Below are 17852 nucleotides of genomic sequence, written 5' to 3' on the forward strand. Positions count from 1 at the left end.
GAGAAAGGACTCTGTAAAGAGAGATGCTGACTAAACAAATAAAAACATTTGAAGGAGAGAAGAAAAAAAAAAAGCTCAAATCATGTTTTTTATATTTATTGATCTTTATCATTCAGAAGCAGGCATGTTAGATCAGCTTACACAGGCACACAAACGGAAGATAACCTCAAACTAAGGCCCAGTTTACGGATGAAAAATTAAATGTACACCCACTAAACCATCTGCAGCGCTCTGCCCGAACAGAGATTTCAGGCTCTACTGACGTCAATGAAAAGTCCATCCATCAGTCACAGCTGCCTGAAGCCTGTCCTCGGAGCAGGGGGATGCAGAATTGCTGTTCACTACGGCAGATGTTGACAAGAGCTTCAGGCAGGAACACTGGGCATGGGCATTTTTATACTAACATTTATCCCCTGTTACATGGAAGAAATATTAAGAAATGTATTAAGAATTGTAATACAGCTGTTGTATCCACACAGCTTGTTGCTGGTGGTATTCACAAAACGATGCCCAATGTTTTGGTGACCACGTGGACCAGGCACTGACTTTAACCATGCTCATGAGGAAGTTTCTGAGAATGGAAAGCTCAGGGCACCGAGGCTACCCTTCACACAGCCTCCAGCCGCGTGAGGGACCACCACTGGGTTCCCAAAACCTCTTTTTGAGGAGAAAACCATTTCCCTGCACTCTGCTCTGGTGAGGCTGCACCTTGAGCACTGTGCTCAGCTTTGGGCCCCTCACTGCAAGAAGGACATCGAGGCCCTGGAGCATATACAGAGAAGGGCTAGGAAGCTGGTGAAGGGCCTGGACCACAAGTCCTGTGAGGAGCGGCTGAGGGAGCTGGGGGTGCTTGGTCTGGAGGAGGCTCAGGGGAGACCTCATTGCTCTCTGCAGCTACCTGAAAGGAAGCTGTGGGGAGCTGGGGGTCGGCCTCTTCTCGCAGGTAGCTGGTGATAGGACTAGAGGGAATGGCCTCAAGTTGCACCAGGGGAGGTTGAGGCTGGCAATGAGGAGCCATTTCTGCTCAGAAGGAGCAGTCAGGCACTGGGACGGGTTGCCCAGGGAGGTGGTGGAGTCACCGTCCCTGGGGGTGTTCAAGGAGAGGTTGGACGCGGTGCTTGGGGCATGGTGTAGTGGGTGACACTGGTGGTAAGGGCTGGTTGGAGCAGACGACCTTGGAGCTCTATCGCTTTAACACTTTATTTTCGCTGAGCTCCCCCAGCCCCACGGCCGTATTTTTTTTTATTTTTTTTTTTAAGCGCGCGCCTCCCCGCCCCTCCCCTCCCTCCCCTCCCTCTCTCGCGATGCCGGGCGCCATGCCGGAGCCGGGCGGGCGCAGGCCGGGCCCCTCCCCTCGCCGCGCGGCCTCAGCGCCGCGCACTGAGCGTGCGGCGCCGCCCGCAGCCCGGAAGCGCTTCGCGGCCGCTGCTCCAGGCCCCCCCCTTCCCCCTTCCCTTCCCTCCCTCCCCCCCCTCCCCGCTCGGTAGACCCGGAGCGCGCCCCCCGCCCCCCCCGCAACCGCCTCCAGCGGCCGGCGCCTGCCGCCCCCTCCTCTTTTTCCAACGGCCGCCGTGGCGGAGGCCCGGCGGGGCGCCCAGGGGCCGGGCATGCGGCCGGCGGCGGCGGAGCCGAGCCCCCAGCGCAGCACGGTGAGGGGCCGGGGGGCGCACCGGGAGTGAGGGGGGGATCGTCCCCGGCCTGGTGGGGGGGGGGGAAACGCGGCCTGTGAGGGAAAGGGGGGGGGAAAACTCGGGGCTTGGAGACCTCCATGGGGGTCCTGGGGGGGTTGGTCCGCGAAGGGAAGGGAAGGGAGGAGAAGGGAGGGGAAGGGGGAGCAGCCGCCGTGGTGCTGTTGGGGGTGGGAGGGCCCCAAAGGACCCCAAAGGTAGCAGGCCGTAGGTGTGCTCTGCCCGAGCTCCTGTCCTGAGGGCAGGTCCTGCCGGTTGTGGGAGCTGCTGGGGGGACGAGCAGGCCTGGTTTGTGTGGGGGTGCCTTATCGCTGTAGCTGGGTATGCTAGGCAGGTGCTGCCCTACGCCTTGGTGTTATACCTCTCCCAGGCATCCAGCCCTGTGGTTAGTGTGTTTCGCCCCCCCCCCCCCGTTCAGACAGGACTTGTGACCTGGCATTGGCAGTTCTTTCCCCTGCTTCAGCAAGGCGAGGAAAGGTGGCTTCTCAGATGGTCTGGGAGCAACTGCGCTTTGGAGCTTGAGGGAGAGTCTCTGTCAACCAAAAAGTAGTGTGGGCCAGGTGTGCTGCGCTGCAAGGTGATGCAAAACGTAAAGCAAGACGCTCTGCTCAGATAGGTATGCATGGACATAGGCGCCTTTGAAGGCTTAATTTCAAGATGTCATTAGTAACTATTAATATTTATTGTATTGATTCTGACTTTGAAAATTAGCTAGGATGTTGGCTATTTCTAATGCTTTTCCCATTGCTTTTATAGTTACCGAACGTTACAGTTTGTCAGTGTGATGTTCTACAGCAGTTATCCTCTTCCCCTCTTTGTCTATTCCAAATAAATACTGCGAGTGAATAAGCTGACCATTCCTGGTGGTGCACTGAGAGGTGTCCGGTATCTTGAGTGCTGCTTGAACAGTGTTCACAGTTACTGAAGTTGGGAACTGATTGCTTGTAGGCTCACGTTCCATCAGAGGGCCATTCAGAATCACAGAATGGTTGGTCAGTTCTGTTTTCAGAAGGAAAAGCATAAAAGAATTCTTAAAACTTGCAGGTAAAGCCTGCATGGGCCAAGGTCCATAACTGTTCTGGTAGTGTTAGTTTGGTCTTCAGACCTGTGAGAAGAACGCTGCTTTTCCCTGCCCCTTCTCAAGTATATTTTCAGTTAACCATTCTTTTTACATGAAATATGTTAAATTCATTTCCTCTTAGCAATGAGAGAGGAACAGGAATCTTAAAAAATAAAGTATTTCACAACATTTGTTAAAGTCAGCCCATTGTCCTGGCCTGTGAATGGTGTCAGTTGAGAGTAGCAACTAAAACTTGTATCTGAGTGTAAATACATGTCTCAGTTCACTCATAAGACAGTTAATGCATCATTTTTTACACACCTTATTAAAAGGAAATAAAATCAGCATCTAAAATCAGCAAAGTCTGCCTTTAGTTGTAGGCCTTTTGTTTTAGGTACAGTGAGATGGGTAAGGGTGATGGATGCATGTTATACTTTTATGATCTATTTTCTTCTGGTTCATGTTGTAACTTTTGCTGTAGATGACTGCAGATATACGTAAAGATGATATTGTGAGATTTGTGTCCATTCTTTTTTGTTGTTTTGTGTGTCTCATTGAGGCTCCTTTTTCTTTCTGTTAGTCATCATATTCAAGTAGATAAAATGAATAGGTGTTGTGAAAATGGGCTGCCTTTTCCACCAGGTTTTGGCGATATGCCTGTGTTGATACTTATCCGCTGAATTGCAGAGGAATAGCAGTTTCTAATGGTAAATGATTCTTTTGAATTGTTCCAAGAGAATACATTAACGCGATTCTCAGTGTTATCAGGTAATAGCTTGTCTCTGTCCCCTCTCAGAAATCAGGTAGCACTTAAAGGAAAGAATGTTTTCAGTTCTACTAGTCTGTAGATGCTTTCTCCTCATTTTGATCCTGTGCTGATTTGTTTTGTATGTAGTTTTAAGTAGCATAAGTAGCCCCGAAGGATGGCGTGCAAAAGTATAAAGTATTCTTGGTTGGGGTCAGAGTTGCATATTTCTATTATGCCTGCTTAGTCATTCAACTTGACTATAGCACGACATGTTTTGCTTTCTGTGTGTCTCTTTCCACTACTGTGAGCTGAACCAGGTGTATCTGTGCATGCATAAATGTAAATAAAGGTATCTACAGTGACAGACTTTTGTTACTTGGTGTGTGTAAAGACAGGTGACAGATGGAGAGTGAAACTAGAGTTTGTATAAAGCCTCAAACTTGTTCACAAGCATCTTTTGGACTACTTTTGAATTCACATGTTTTGAGTTACAAGGTAGAAATATCTGTGACTTGTGTTCTTGCAATGTGTTTTCCTGTCCTTATTATAGTCTTTACACAAATGGGGGGAGGAGGGGGTGTAGGGACGACACCCTTCTAAAGTTGAAACTGGTAGTGCTGCCTAGCATTGTAAACTGATATCAGCAGAAAAGTTTGGCAGAGATTTGAAAGTAATTCCCTAATACTTGCCTTTTTTTTTTTTTTTTTTTTTTTTTTACACAAGGTGAAGCTTCATTCAGTTATCTATAATAATGTAGACTTTCTGTAGACTTATTTCTGTAGAGGCATAATAGAATAAAATGTTGTCTGAAGGGTGACATTAGCTGTCTTGTGAAAGACCAAGACTCATATATTGTTGAGTTTGAGCGTGTGGTGATGTCATGGTGGCAGTTTGCACATGTAAGCATTCTTCCACATGGGAAGATAAGAGTTCAGAAATGCTTGTTTAGTTTCTTCAATGCAGATATCAAAGGTGTTGGTTCAAAACATTTCTGGAATAGGTTCCTGTAGACTGCCAAACCTTAAAGTATCCCTCGGTTATCCTTGTGAAAGGCTTTCAAACTGTATATGTTAATATGTCACAAATTTGTCTCCAGCTTAAGACAAAAGATACTGATACTGTTCTTGCAGAAGGTTCTATAGTACCGAGTATATTTTATGGCCTCCTACTCTGTATGAGGTGGAGGGCTTGTTGTCAACTTCTGTGCCATGTCAGTTGGTGCTTTGAAGGTGGCACTGTAGGACTAGTATCCAGGAGACTCATCTGCACATCCACCAGGAAAGGAATCATTGAAGCCTTTTTATTGGCATGAGAAGCTGAAAACATCTGTCATAATCCAGCATGCAATAAGATGGTGAGACAAATTACAGTGTTGCTAATAAACCATATAGATCAAGATAGAAAGACACTTTTTTTTTCTTGTTCTTTTTCTCCTTTAAAAGCTGAATTATACAGGATAGATCAGATGTAGTTGCTCAGTTTCATGTCAGAGTGGATTTAATACTTCAGTGTCCGTGCATCCCATTGATTACTACTACAAATGTCTGTCCTCCTCCAAGTGCTGTTTCGTTACAGCCAGCAAAGCAATATAGTACAAAAGTGAAGAGTTTCATCTCCGTTAAGGTTATATACAACTTTGTGTTCTTAAGAAGCCATAGTTCTTGGATTCCGGGTAGGCTTTTTGTTTTTCCTCAGGGCCTGAATTTAAAGCTATGGTGTTCTAAAGACATCTTCAATGCATTACTGGGTTCTGCCCTAACCTATCTCTATCATAGGGAAAGTTACTTCTCCTTTTTCTCTTTTCAGAGGTTGTGTACAGCAGGATGGCTTTGTAAGCAAACAGTGAAGCTACAGACTAGAGTTAAAGGTCATTGTGCTATAGCAGTGTTCAGTAGCCTATCACAGCTTAAGGATAGATGTTTTGCTACTTACGTGTGGGCTTGCTGATGGATAGTTAAGAATGTTTTCTTAAAAGCACTTTTCAGCAGGTTGCGTGCAGTTAGTCACGTTCCGCACTTGATGTGCTTTAATAGAATGCTCACATTCCAATGAAATTGTATGTCCACTATAAAGTATGCTAATTGGAAAAGTGGATCAGTTTCTGTGAAATCATGGTAGAGTTAGGGATGCTTTTAGGAAAAAAAGTCAAATACTACCAACATTTGTCTCAGATGTGGCAGAAAAAAGTATGGATACTTTTCTAAAATGTTTTCAGTGTTGACTGCTCAAGTTTGATCATGAGATCCGTGGTAGTGCTAGTATTTTAATCTGGTTGTGGCTTTAAGGTTTCCTTTTTCCCTTCCTTGGCTGTATTCAAAGTTTTTTGGCCCGAAGTCTCATCTGTCCGAGAAATTTTTGCTGGTTTACAATGTTAGAGACTATTGAAAATAGCTGGTGAAAGGCTTCTTTTATTCTTTGGATGTGATTGCATTTGTCACACAGTGTATAAATCCTCAAGTATAATTCTTTCTGTTTTGTGGGGAGCTTGTACACTGTGGCTTAACTCAAGCCACGGACACTTACTGCTAACACTTGAAGGAGTCAGGGATTTATGTTCTGCCTTGGGTTTTCGTATTGGGCATGCCATCAGTAGTAGTTAGGAAAGGTGTAAGGGGTTCTGTATTTACCCAGACTGCAAATTCTGAAGGGAACTTAAAATTTGCCTTTCCTGTTGATGTCCTTGAAGATCAGCTTGCAGAATCAGTGGGCTGCGTGCTAGGTCACTTGTGGAGCGTTGCTGTTGAAATGTGCCTGCTTCACTTTTCTGAAACTGCTAAGATTGTGTTGATGGAGTAGTGACTCTTGCTGTAACGCTGCTAACATCAGGTCAAAAGTGACATATCCAGATAAGGCAAAGTGTTCATTTGGTACAGTTTTACTCTATTCCTTCATACTTGCTCAAAACAGTATATTAATAGGATGAATTTATACTAACGAGCACTTCTCTGTCAAATATTATCCTTCTCTTCCCCCTGCTGACTTGAAGGTGGTAAAAAGGAAAAAAAAAAAAAAACAACACTTCATTTTCTGGGTAATTCTACAAGAGTGCCAATTGTACAAAATCAAGTTTTTGCTCCTATGTGGTCTGATAGTGTACAGATGTGACTTTACTAACCCTGAGATTGCTGAGTAAGTATTGTAACTGAACTCAGAACTCTTGTATGAGACATAGTTCTTTAAAACGGGACCTTTTAATGCTTTTGTAGGTCGGCATTGCAATTCACTAGTAAATTTCAAATGGGCAGTGTAGGGCAACAGTTACTGTAGTCTGGAGCTCTGTTTTGTTTCCTGCTGCTAGAGCAGGATTGTGAAAAATGTAGTTGTAGAAGTTTGCTTACTATTCCTTCTGTATGAGCAGCAGTGTTCTGTGCAGGTATTTCAAAACAGATCTCACTGTCAGGCTGCAAATGGGTCGTGTGTTGTGAGCTTCTGAGTAACTCGTCAGGGTGATGTACGTGGTTTGTACTTTTTCTTGCTTCTGTGTTGAAGGCATTAGTCTTCAGTGTGTGCCTGTGCCACTAGCAGGTAGCAGTGGTGAGATGTCTCTGTTCATGTCCAGCTTCCTTTTATGTTTGAGTGTTGGTTTTTTTTTTGTAACAAACCTGTTTTTTTTTTTTTCTTGGAATATCCAGTTTAAAGGAATAGGGTGTAACTGTCTCTGTCATATCTGTTGCAGTGCAATGAAGTTTGAGATGTCAGAATACAGACTTAACTGCAGTCTACCTCTTTGCTTTTGAAGCCCTTGCTGGATACAGTAAATGCTACTTCTGCTTCAGAGAAATTCCAAGTCAACTAAGTGTTCTACCTGCTAGTCCTTTTTAAGGCTTGGGAGCTGAGGTACACAAGGCTGAAGGGGGCATTAGGCCTAAGAGACCTGACTCAGATCAGGTTCTTTATCTGTCTTTAGAAAAGACCGTCTATTGTATTTTAAAGAGAGAGGAAAGAAAATAAAGGGTCAGCAAAGTTTAGTGTTGAAACAGTTTCCTCATCTAGGAGGAAGGGGTCTGTGAGAGGGAGATGAATGAGCAGCTTCTGTAAAGAACAACTTGGTCAAGTTTTCCAAATACAGGAAAGAAACTTGCTCTTCCAGCAACTCTAGAGCAAGCCTTGGTGTCTTTAGTTTTAAGTGGATGGCATCTCCCTGTACTGACACGGACATTGAGGGAACTTCACTGATCTTTGCTGTTGTTAGGCAGCAAGGCAGCAGAACCAACAACACAGACACTGCTAGTACTGTGACAAGCAGTACTTCTATTTCTGGAGGAACACACAGTCACTTGAAAGCTGCTTTTCCCTAACTGAGACAGCTTTCTGTAAAAGTTGTAACAAAAATGCATGACGGGTCTCCGAAGAGCATATGTTACCCAAGATGTGATCGGGGCAGGGAGGCAGCAGCTTACATTGTTCCGTTTGTATCTACACAGCTCCTGGGCTTTTCATTTGCAGAAGCCCTTGTGCAGTTTGTTCTCATGTATGTCTGCCTGCAGGTCAAAGGAAAGCTTTATTGAGCAGGCGTCTGATATCTGGTGGAGGATTCTCCTCTTGGAAACAATGGAAAAGATGACAGAAGAGCTTCTGCTTCTCTCATATTTTAAGGAATCCATATATTCTCAAAGAGAACATTCTGCATACTTCTTAAGGTAGAGGGAGAAAGCCTTCTTTTTATTGCCAGTCTTGGACGCATTGAACCAATCCCTGTGGAAATTACTCTCTATGGACTTAATAATTGCAAGAACTGGATGGGGGGGGGAGAGGTAGTGTTAAGGCACTGGCAGAAAAGGACCAAAAGAAGTTGTAGCTATTCTTGCATGAATTCAATTTAAAATGAAATAAACAAAAAACCCCACCAAAGTTCTCTTATTTTTTCCCTTCTATTGATTTCTGTTAAGATCTACATGATACTTTTAGTCCCTCTTTCTGTAGAGAAGTCTGAAGAATTGTCCTAATATCTCATGGTTTTTGAAAGGTCTGAAAGGTAAAGCTTTTTTAAGAACATACAGAGTGCTAGAAGAAGGGCAAGGGGAAGAAAAAGGCTTAAGCTTTTATGATGGTCTTTGATTAAGAAGGGAAAAATGTTATGAAATTAGTATTTTTTTTTTTTCTTGTTTTTTCCCTATGTGATGGAATACAGATTTGAGAGAGTACAGACGTGTCTTATAGTAAAGGCTGTGCTCTCATGACTGTCACAAATTTCTTTGGGGCTACTCTGAATGAATTTGCTTGAGCCCAAACATTGGTATATTCTTTGGTGATCACTATTCTCTTGCTCATTCACAGAATGAACATTTGAAGTTAAGATTTGGTAGTAGTAGTTTATAGTAAACCTTACTGGTATTTTGAAAAGTTTCTAAATGCTACTTTCTGAATAGAGCATGTTTATATACTTCATTTGCCACCGTTTGTTGTATTGCTGTCAGTAAAAAATGCTTATGACGACTGCCACATGCTTACATAAGCTGCACTCATTTTTAACTGAAACTATTTATGGCACAGGCTATTTAGTCTGTTCAGAAAATGAAAACTCCACATGCTTAGGGGGAATGCACTTAGACTTGCTAAGACCTTTTTTGTCTGTTTTCCTGTTCATTTTGTTGGTTTTTTTTACTGATTTTTTTTCTTTTTCCGAGCAAGTATGGGGTATGCTTAAATGTTTAAGGCAAGTTATTTCTGAGTACAGTAGAATATTTACATTTATATGACGTTTACATAATTCACATAATCTTAATTTTTATTAAACTAAAGAAATTGAAAGCAGTCAGAGAAACATGATGGTTTTGCTTATTTGTTCACAAGTAGCAGTGGTCCTGTGTTGTGTAGCATGAAGATCATAGCTGCTGGTTACCCGGCGGTGAGGACAGCACAACACAATGCCATGAGAAGGTTGCCCTGTAGGCAGGCACTCCACAGAACATTTGTTGGAGTGGTGATGGTGATTTCAGCAGTGTCTTCCTGAAAAGCAGTAAAATAGTTGTATGGCAATTGTATTAGACAGTATTTACCTGGGGTTCCATTAACAGTTACTTAAATTGCTAGCTATGAAAAAAATAATGCTTAAGCATTACATGAGTTTACCAAGGTACAAACCTCAAAAGTGAATTATAAGTTGTTATTGAAGATACATTTGAGTACATTAAGTCTGTTAGTTTTATTAAATAAGTTACAAAGCCAAGATGATTAAAATATTCAGGAATTACCCATATAACTTTACAATTTTCTAGTGATTAACTTTTCAGGAAGGATCTGTGAGGCTTGCAAACTTGGGCTTAGGTGTTTGATCTAATTCTTCATGATACCAGGTTAAAGTCGTATCACTGCAATGTATCCCATTGAAATACTAACATTTTTTTCCAGCATCATACAGGTATGCATAGCTTGCCCTCTGTGTAAGTTTTCACTGTTTCTTGCTTGCTGAAATTCCTCCACAGCTCATCTGGATGTATAGGATAGCCTTGTTGTTTTTTTTTTTCTGTGTTCCTGGCTGAGAACTTTTCCTGATTCTTGCAAACAAACAAACAAAAAAAGACTCAGGAGGGATTTCAGGGATGCTGAAACAGCCACCCCCCTCTCCAAGGCTTGGGTTCCTGGCTTGCTTTAATGTAGATCATTTGGATGTTACAGGGTACTGTACTGATTGCCATATTACTTAACCTTGTAAACAAGATTTCTAGTTTCTCATTTTCTCCAGTGGTCATACTGAGCATTTGAGGCTTCCAGATACATTGGTCTCTTGAAAGCTGGCTGCAGCTATGAGGTGGCTGTACTAACCCAGACAGGCAGAAAGATGCTAAAAAGAGCGCACAGGTGTATGGCTTGGACTGACCTAATATCAGAACAGTCAGATTTGTAGCACTTTTTGCCTTTACTTAAAGGAAAAGTCTGCTCCAGAGATATTTCTAGTGAGATCTTGTGATCATTTTGGTCTGACACTGCTCTCCCCCCTGGCTAACTGCTTCTGCCCCAGCATCTTTCATTTGTCCTGGCACAAGGCTTCATGTGGTTTTGAGGTAAATCAGAGAAGTGATCAGGGTTGAGCTAGTGTTTGGTGGTTGTAAATAAGAGTTCAGCTTTAATAATCCATTCGCTATTTGGTCCCTAAGCATTTGTTCAAGTGCCCTTGGGAGGAGCAAGCAGACTAGGGAAAGGAGAAGCAAATTGCTGTATTTTTGCTGGATTAAAGTGATTATGAAACAGTCAGACCAGACTGCCTATGTGATAGTTTGCTCTTGTGGAAGCACCCAGTACAGCTGATGGTTTGTGCTTTATCATTTTATGTTGACAAATATTTCCTAGGACAAAGGCTTTTTTGTTCCTCCAAAACTTAATTCCTCAAGTTAGAGGTTGTTTTGTAGCTAATGCTCACTTGTTTCAATTTTTAATGTTTTCAGAGTTCAACAACAGGAAAAGCCCATCTCCTTTTTGGGGATTGTTCTGTTGTGGTTTTTATTGTTTGTTTCAGTGTTCTCAGCTGTGACTGACACCCTATGCTGCAGAGAAAATTATAGCATTTGGATGTTCAGTATTCCTTTTCCCTTATAACTGCCTATTTCTCTCTCTCTTCATGTAAGGGAAGTAGACTGCAGCCCTCAAATAAGCAGAGGTGATCTTAAGTTCCCTGTTCAAGAAAGTTTTCTCAGAAGCTTGCTATTTGAGTATAGTCGGGTTTAATATTTTTTGTTTCCCTGCTGTTAATTATTTTGCACTTCTGGCATTTGAGTAGTTTTTTTTTCCCTTTCTTTCTGGAAATATCATTCGTAGTTGTAAGTTCTAATATTATAGGTACTGCTAGCAAGTTAAGTCTTTCTAATGACTCCCAAATTAGTCCAGGTTATGTCTATTCTGTTATATAACCTTCTCTATAGAGGCATATTTGTTAACACCACTAATTGATAAAATAACTCAAAATATAAAGTAATAAAATTGAATTTTCAAATCTAAGAGCGGCTATCTGAGCAATTCTATAGTATTGTATTCTTGTAGTGAGATTTCCTTTAATTCTTTGGCTCTCATTTGAGAGTAAAAGGTAATCACGTGAACTTCATAAGCTGTTTGTTGTAATACATGATTACAAATTCTCACTCTGCATACAGTTTAAACATGCATGTTACAGTTCTTTCATGATGGTGTTCAGTTATTGGCAGCTGCGATGTATGTACTAAATACTTTGCTGTGTAGTCGATACTACAGTGTTTGAACTTGCAGCCTGCTTTTCTTCATGTGCAGTCTGTTTTCTGGAACCTGTTCAGTTAATCTGAGCATGTATAACTACATAAAGAATGTCTTTACTCTTCTGCATACTTGGAAATTTGTTGATTAAGGCAGTGACTCATTAGGGTATTTTATCTGTGTCTCCAGTTAACTCACTTTTCAAGTATGTAGAAAGCTGCTCTTCTGATCAAAGTGAATGGCTGGGTGTGGAAACATGACAAATTATCAAGCAAAGTAATTGGTATTGGAACATAGGTGTATCAAGAGCTCAGTATACATTTTCTTACAAGAACACTTAAAAGTGTTCAAATTTATGTGAATTTTGTTTTTAATTAACTTGAAAATCAGACAAAATCAGTAGTGAGAAGATAGATGAATTACGAGTAACCCCATAGGTTAAGCTGTTCACACAGCAGTGGAGAATTAGTTGGCCCTGAGTGCCCAAGGTCTGCTAAAGAGTCTGAAGAAGTCACTGGGGCTGTTTGGCTAAGCAGTGGGTGTGACTACTCACACTGTGACTGCAGATTCAAAGCATCAGGTTACAGTGTTATTTTAATGTACTTGGGCTTCTGAAATCTACAAATCTGTAAGTGATAGGACAAGGGGTAATGAATGGCTGAACTTACAGAGGGGAGATTTAAGATGAGATGCTAGGAGGACATTCTTTACTGTGAGGGCAGTGAGGCACTGGAATGGGTTGCCCAGAGAAGCTGCAGATGCCCCATCCCTGGAGGTGTTCGAGGCCAGGTTGGATGAGGCCCTTGGCAACCTGATTTATTGGGTGGCATCCCTGCCCATGACAGGGGGGTTGGAACCAGGTAGTCTTTCAACCCAAACTGTTCTGTGATTGATGCTGCTTCGTGCCCTTCATGTGTGTAGGGCAGATATTGTCTGTCATAGGCTGCAGGGGAATACCCAGGTGGCAGTGTGTTCAGCTGGTGGGGGGTGACTGCAATTCATTTTAAATCTTAGATTTTTCTGCTGTGTAACCTCTTGTATACAGAACTACATTTGATTTGTGGAAACGTATGACCTTTGTTTTTTTCCTTCTGTGTTCTCAGCAGATGATGTTCTTCTAAGACTCCTGGGAGTTATACCAAGAGACCTGTGTTTCAGATTCAAATTAGTTGTGTCTAAGTGGAGAGCTGGATGTATTCCATATTGTTTTGCTCTACAAACCATATGCGTACTGCCAAAGCTGAACAGTAAAGAAATTGGAGATTCATTAAAGAACTAGCTAAAGACTATTATGCCTATTATGCTTCTTTGCTGCAGCATCTAAGAAAAAAAAAAGTGGTACTCTTACTAGGTGAAAGACAAAAGCTCTTGTAGCTTGTATCTGCAGCCACTCAGATCATGGGATATCTGTTATGCTCTTTCATTCTTGTGAAGGTGAATAGCATTGAGCACAGCACAAATACAAGGGTAATTTTAGAGTAGTGTAAAGAACATTTCGGGCAGTTCATTTGCTACTGTTCTACCAAGTTATCCACGGGACCACACATAAGGCAATGGAGAAGTCTGCTAAAAAGGGCTGCGCTTGTGGGGGATGCATCTACCTTGAGCTTGTGGACAGCATCTTGTTTTAGGCACGTGAAATAATCCAAATGTCTTGAAGAGTAGAGTGAGTTTGTAACTATCTTAAGTTTGGGCTGTCTTTGAGCCTTTTTATTTTTTTCCTCTAAAGCAGGATTATGTGGGTAGCTTCCTAAAAGGGAAATGAAATCAGAGCAGTTTATCCTACCAGCCTTAATGGAGTACACCAGGGAAGATCAGTGTGGAAATGATCTGGCTTTAGAGAGATACTGATTGCTTTAAGCATTTAACATGCATGTTTAACTTGCGTTTCAAGGATATGCTTGATACAGCATAAAAATAACATTTTAAAAGCTGAAATTGTGATTTTAGACAGTTTTGGATGAAATGCCTTAAAGTCATACCTATTCTTGGAAGTTTCAGAAAATGTGCTTTGTTCATTTGCAATGTGGTCAGATTTATACCTTTTTTTTTTCCCTATAACTGGACCTGATGGAAGTGAAGCTTGCATGGCTGTATGACGCTAAGAAGTTACAAGCAAAGTCAACTGTGGAAAGACTAGCTATTAGCAAAGAGTCTCTTTACCTTTATTTTTTTTTCTACTGTAAGCCCAGTTTTATGCAGCCACAGAGTTGTTTAACATGTTCCTGCTAAAATTTGTGATGCACGCTTCTACCACAAATTGTGTTAATCTCATCATCTGGCTCTGAAACTTTCTAGCCTGGTACCAGACCAACAAAAATAAACAAATGTGACTTGACTACTGATAACTTGCCTTTGCATACATACAATATTAGGGAGTAATCAAGGTGTCAGGACTGTAAGTACAGTTTTCCTTAACCTACTGAAGTCATGACTTAAAGGTCTTTAAAGGCAGGTAAAGCATGGTCTGTAGCATCATTTCATGCTGGTATATAGCAAAGTGATTGAAATGCATAAAGCTTCTAATTTAGAGATTATTAAAATGTCAAAAAAAAAAAAGCAGTTTTTGGTCCTGTCATCTGTCCAGGGCTCATGGAAAAGCACAAAAGTTACTTGTGGTGTGAAGTGGAAGTCAATATTGTTGTGGAAAAGCTCAGTGTTGGTAGCTGCACTTTTACTGCTATCTGTGTTCTCTCAGCATGCTTGCTTTGGTATTAAAATATCTGACTTAGTGCCAGATTCTCTGTAAGGAAGAGGACACTGAAGCTTATATCAAGTAAAGCTGCTGGTTACTGTTCAAGTCCTCTGAAGTTGTACAAGAATTTTGGCAGGAATGCATCAGTGCATCTTAGGATGAACAATTGTATTCGTATTCTGGTCTTTCCATTATCTATTTTGGCTGTCCTATTTCTGGCCTAAGGTTATGGAACAAGTGGGTCTGAAATATCTAGACTTCCTCATGGAGATTTGCCACTGAAGCAATGCAACAGACAGGGCAGCTACAGCTTTATCTGAGTATTGATTATTTAACCATTACCCTACACCACCCAGGTTTCTCTCTCCAACACCTGTAGCATAGAACTTGATTATGGAAGATGCTTAGGAAATCTCAAAGCTTTCCTCCCACCAGACAGACTTGTATCTTGTTAGTATTCTTTGTAGAGAATGAAGATGAATGTGGCCTTAGCAGAACAAAAATTGCATTGCATAAACAAAGATCTAATTTTAAGGTATTCTTCCTCCCCTTGCCTAAAGCAAAACAAAGTTTGATCTAGAGTTTATATCACATACATATATGATATCTGGTTATATCTATATAGACATATATATGGTGGCAGATTAACCTTATTTTAAAGTATCTGTTGTGTTTCACTAGGAAATTGGGTACAGGAATTCCTCATATGCAACATGCCCTTAAGCATCGATGTTCCTATCTATCTATCTATATATATATACATACATAATGTGTATAAATAATATATACACATTATTTATATATCTTAAAATATTATCATATGAAAGTAAACATATATAGATAATACAATTAATGCTGTATGTCACCTCTTGTGGTCTGTCATTGTGACAGTCTTATGGTTATTCATGCAAAGAGTTGTTGGAATGTATCACAGAGTAGGCAAAGTCCATGTTACAGTTTGGTAATAAATTCTTCTGGCGTGATACAAAAGATGGGTGTGCTGCGTCACTTGCCCACCATATTTTATAGCAATTAGTCACATCAGAGAAATGTAGGCAGTTAGTGTAATCTTTGTGCTGCTCTGTATTGACTCCTGTCTCTTCCGTGTTTTTTCTGTGTTGGCCCCCTCCCTATTTCTGTCATATTTTTTTGTTCCTGTTTATGTGCCTCTCCACTTCCCTCCTCTGTTTCCTCTGTGTAGAGTCATATCCTCCATTAGTGTGTGTTTGCTGTGGATCCTGAAAGCAGGTTTTCTCGGCTTCTCGCTCAGCTCCTTGTGTTTCTAGTCTAGTGTATTTCTTCTAGTTTAAGGTCTCCAGAGTGAGGACAGGCTGGTAGTGGTCAGGCCAGAAACAGTTGTGTAGGTGCCTGTGCTTCCCAGGACCCTGTTATTCTTTCTGCTTTATAATCTCTCAGCTTGTTTTGGGTGTAAGAGTTCCAGTGCATGCAGTGCAGGGGCAGCCTTTACAATAGATGTTGCTTTTGGCACTGTTGTCAGTTACATGGGCTGCTAATAAATTTACATAAATCATTTAAATTGAAACTAATTCTGGTTAGTTTCTTCTTTTCTCTCTGCATTAGAAGGAATGCTTCTTGACAAGTAGAAATATGTTTTGCAATTGCTTTCTTTGTGGTGCAGCAAAATTTGAAAGTTTGAGACAAGTGCTGTTACAGAAATTGTCTGCATCTCATCCTGTAGTGCTCTTCTGCATATGCAGTTTTCAACAAATCTTTGGGTTCAGCTAGTGTTCTTAACACAGAGTATTTTCAAGGTTTGTCATATAAAAACTCACGGGATGCATGTCAGAGGAATCCTACTCGTCTTGTTATTTTTAATTTTCATTTATGACATTATTGCTGTTACCTCTGACAATTTTATGATGGCTATTTCAGAAGCAGGAAACCCAATCATTTATTTGAAATAGTTGGCTTAGAACTCTTTCTCTTCTTTCTATCTACTTTAATTCAGGCTTATTTAACAATGAAACTTTATTTTGGAAAGTTTCTGTTACCATTAATTGCCCATCCTATTGCTTACTCATAGCATGGTTAACTCGGAAGAATGAATTTCCATCTTGTAGTTCTTGTAGCTTTAGCTGACTCAGAGAGATGGCCAAACTCTTATTTCACTGTGAAATTGTTTGCCCTGAGCCACCCAAGTAAATCAAATAGCTGGTTCAAAATTGGGATGGTATACCACTGAATGCATGAAGTGCAGCTGTGTGCCTGTACAGAAATATCAGCTGTCTCAGATGACTAACCTGATTATGCTGCTTCTGCTCTGCAGACGGACAATAGTTTCTTTCAGTTTTATTGCTAGCAACCCGTTTATTTAGAGCAAACATTTTAACAGGGAGAAGCCTGAATCAAAGGGTGAAGGTGAACAGAAGTGAGGGAGATGTTGAAGCTAATTATGTGAGTAGCAATATGCATGTGTAACAGTGGATTTGCGAGTGTAGTTTACTCTAAAATTTTATTACTTTTATATGACAAGCCAAGTGACACATTCTTATTCTTAGATAATGACTGTTGTCTTCAGTCTTCCTGAAACCTCTGGCTTGAGGAAATAGTAACGAGTCCATACTTACTTCTGCAGGAGTTCAGTGTTTCAATTTGTAGAAGTCTCTTGTCGGAGTACTCACTGTATTTTGACCAGTGTAAATGCATCTTACGACAAAGCCTGCTCTGAATATCTTACAAGTGAATGCTAAGTGTGGCAGTGAATTTGTGATCTGGGAGCAAGAGCTGATGCTGAGGATCATTTACCTTGTGTAGGAGCTGTCAGACGTCTCCTTGTCCGGGACAGCATTAAATTCCTGGTAGGGACTCACGCTGGTGACCTTCAGACACCTCTGCCTCCATAGCAAAGCTCGAAGACATGTATTCTATGAGGAAATTTAATGTCACTTTTGAGAAGGAAGCTCACTTTCTGAAGCAGTTACGTATTAAACAATGTTCTAGTGGCTTTGCAGTTTGTTGGACATTGGCTTTTAGTAACTGTTAAACATGGAAATACGGATGGGCTGTACCATGGATTTGAAGTAGACGTTTTCTGATACTGTTAGTACGTGTTTAATTTTATATATTCTTGGAAGGGAATATATATCCTTTCTGGCTCACTTTGACTCCTAAAATAGGATGTGGCAGCCACTCCTCCCCCATATAATTTTTACACTGCATTTAGTAGGGCCAACATTTGGAGTTTGTGAATCGGGAAATCTGTCAGCGAGCTGATTTACTGCAGGATTTTTTCCAGCCACAGCCTGTAGTTCACAGCTATTCAGTCAGTAGTTGTACGTCCTGGCAAGGAGGACGATTCATCATCCTTATATATTTTGGTACAAACGTGATACTTGTGATAAAATCTCATGATTATCTCTGTGACATACAAACTCAGTTGTTCTCACAATTTTGTTTGACCTGGTACTCTGCAGAACTGTTGTGGAAACTATTATTTGCTGTTTAGTAGCATTATTCCAGAACTGTCTCAGTGCCTTG

The 17852-nt window shown here is 41.3% G+C and overlaps 1 protein-coding gene across 4 annotated transcripts in view; it reads left to right on the forward strand.

Moving 5' to 3' along the window:
- Positions 1-1457: 1457 nt before the first annotated feature.
- Positions 1458-17852, forward strand: part of TAB3 (TGF-beta activated kinase 1 (MAP3K7) binding protein 3) — a 44203-nt gene continuing 27808 nt past the window's right edge. For 2 of the 4 annotated variants that reach the window (XM_068686854.1, XM_068686865.1), the window contains exon 1: positions 1460-1649. The gene's annotated coding sequence lies outside the window, so the exon portion shown is untranslated. Of the gene's footprint in view, positions 1650-17852 lie in introns of all 4 variants that reach the window. The other 2 variants (XR_011097958.1, XM_068686843.1) reach the window with 2 other exon arrangements.

Source organism: Anas acuta, chromosome 1 (genome assembly GCF_963932015.1).
Source record: "Anas acuta chromosome 1, bAnaAcu1.1, whole genome shotgun sequence".
Classification (NCBI taxonomy): domain Eukaryota; kingdom Metazoa; phylum Chordata; class Aves; order Anseriformes; family Anatidae; genus Anas; species Anas acuta.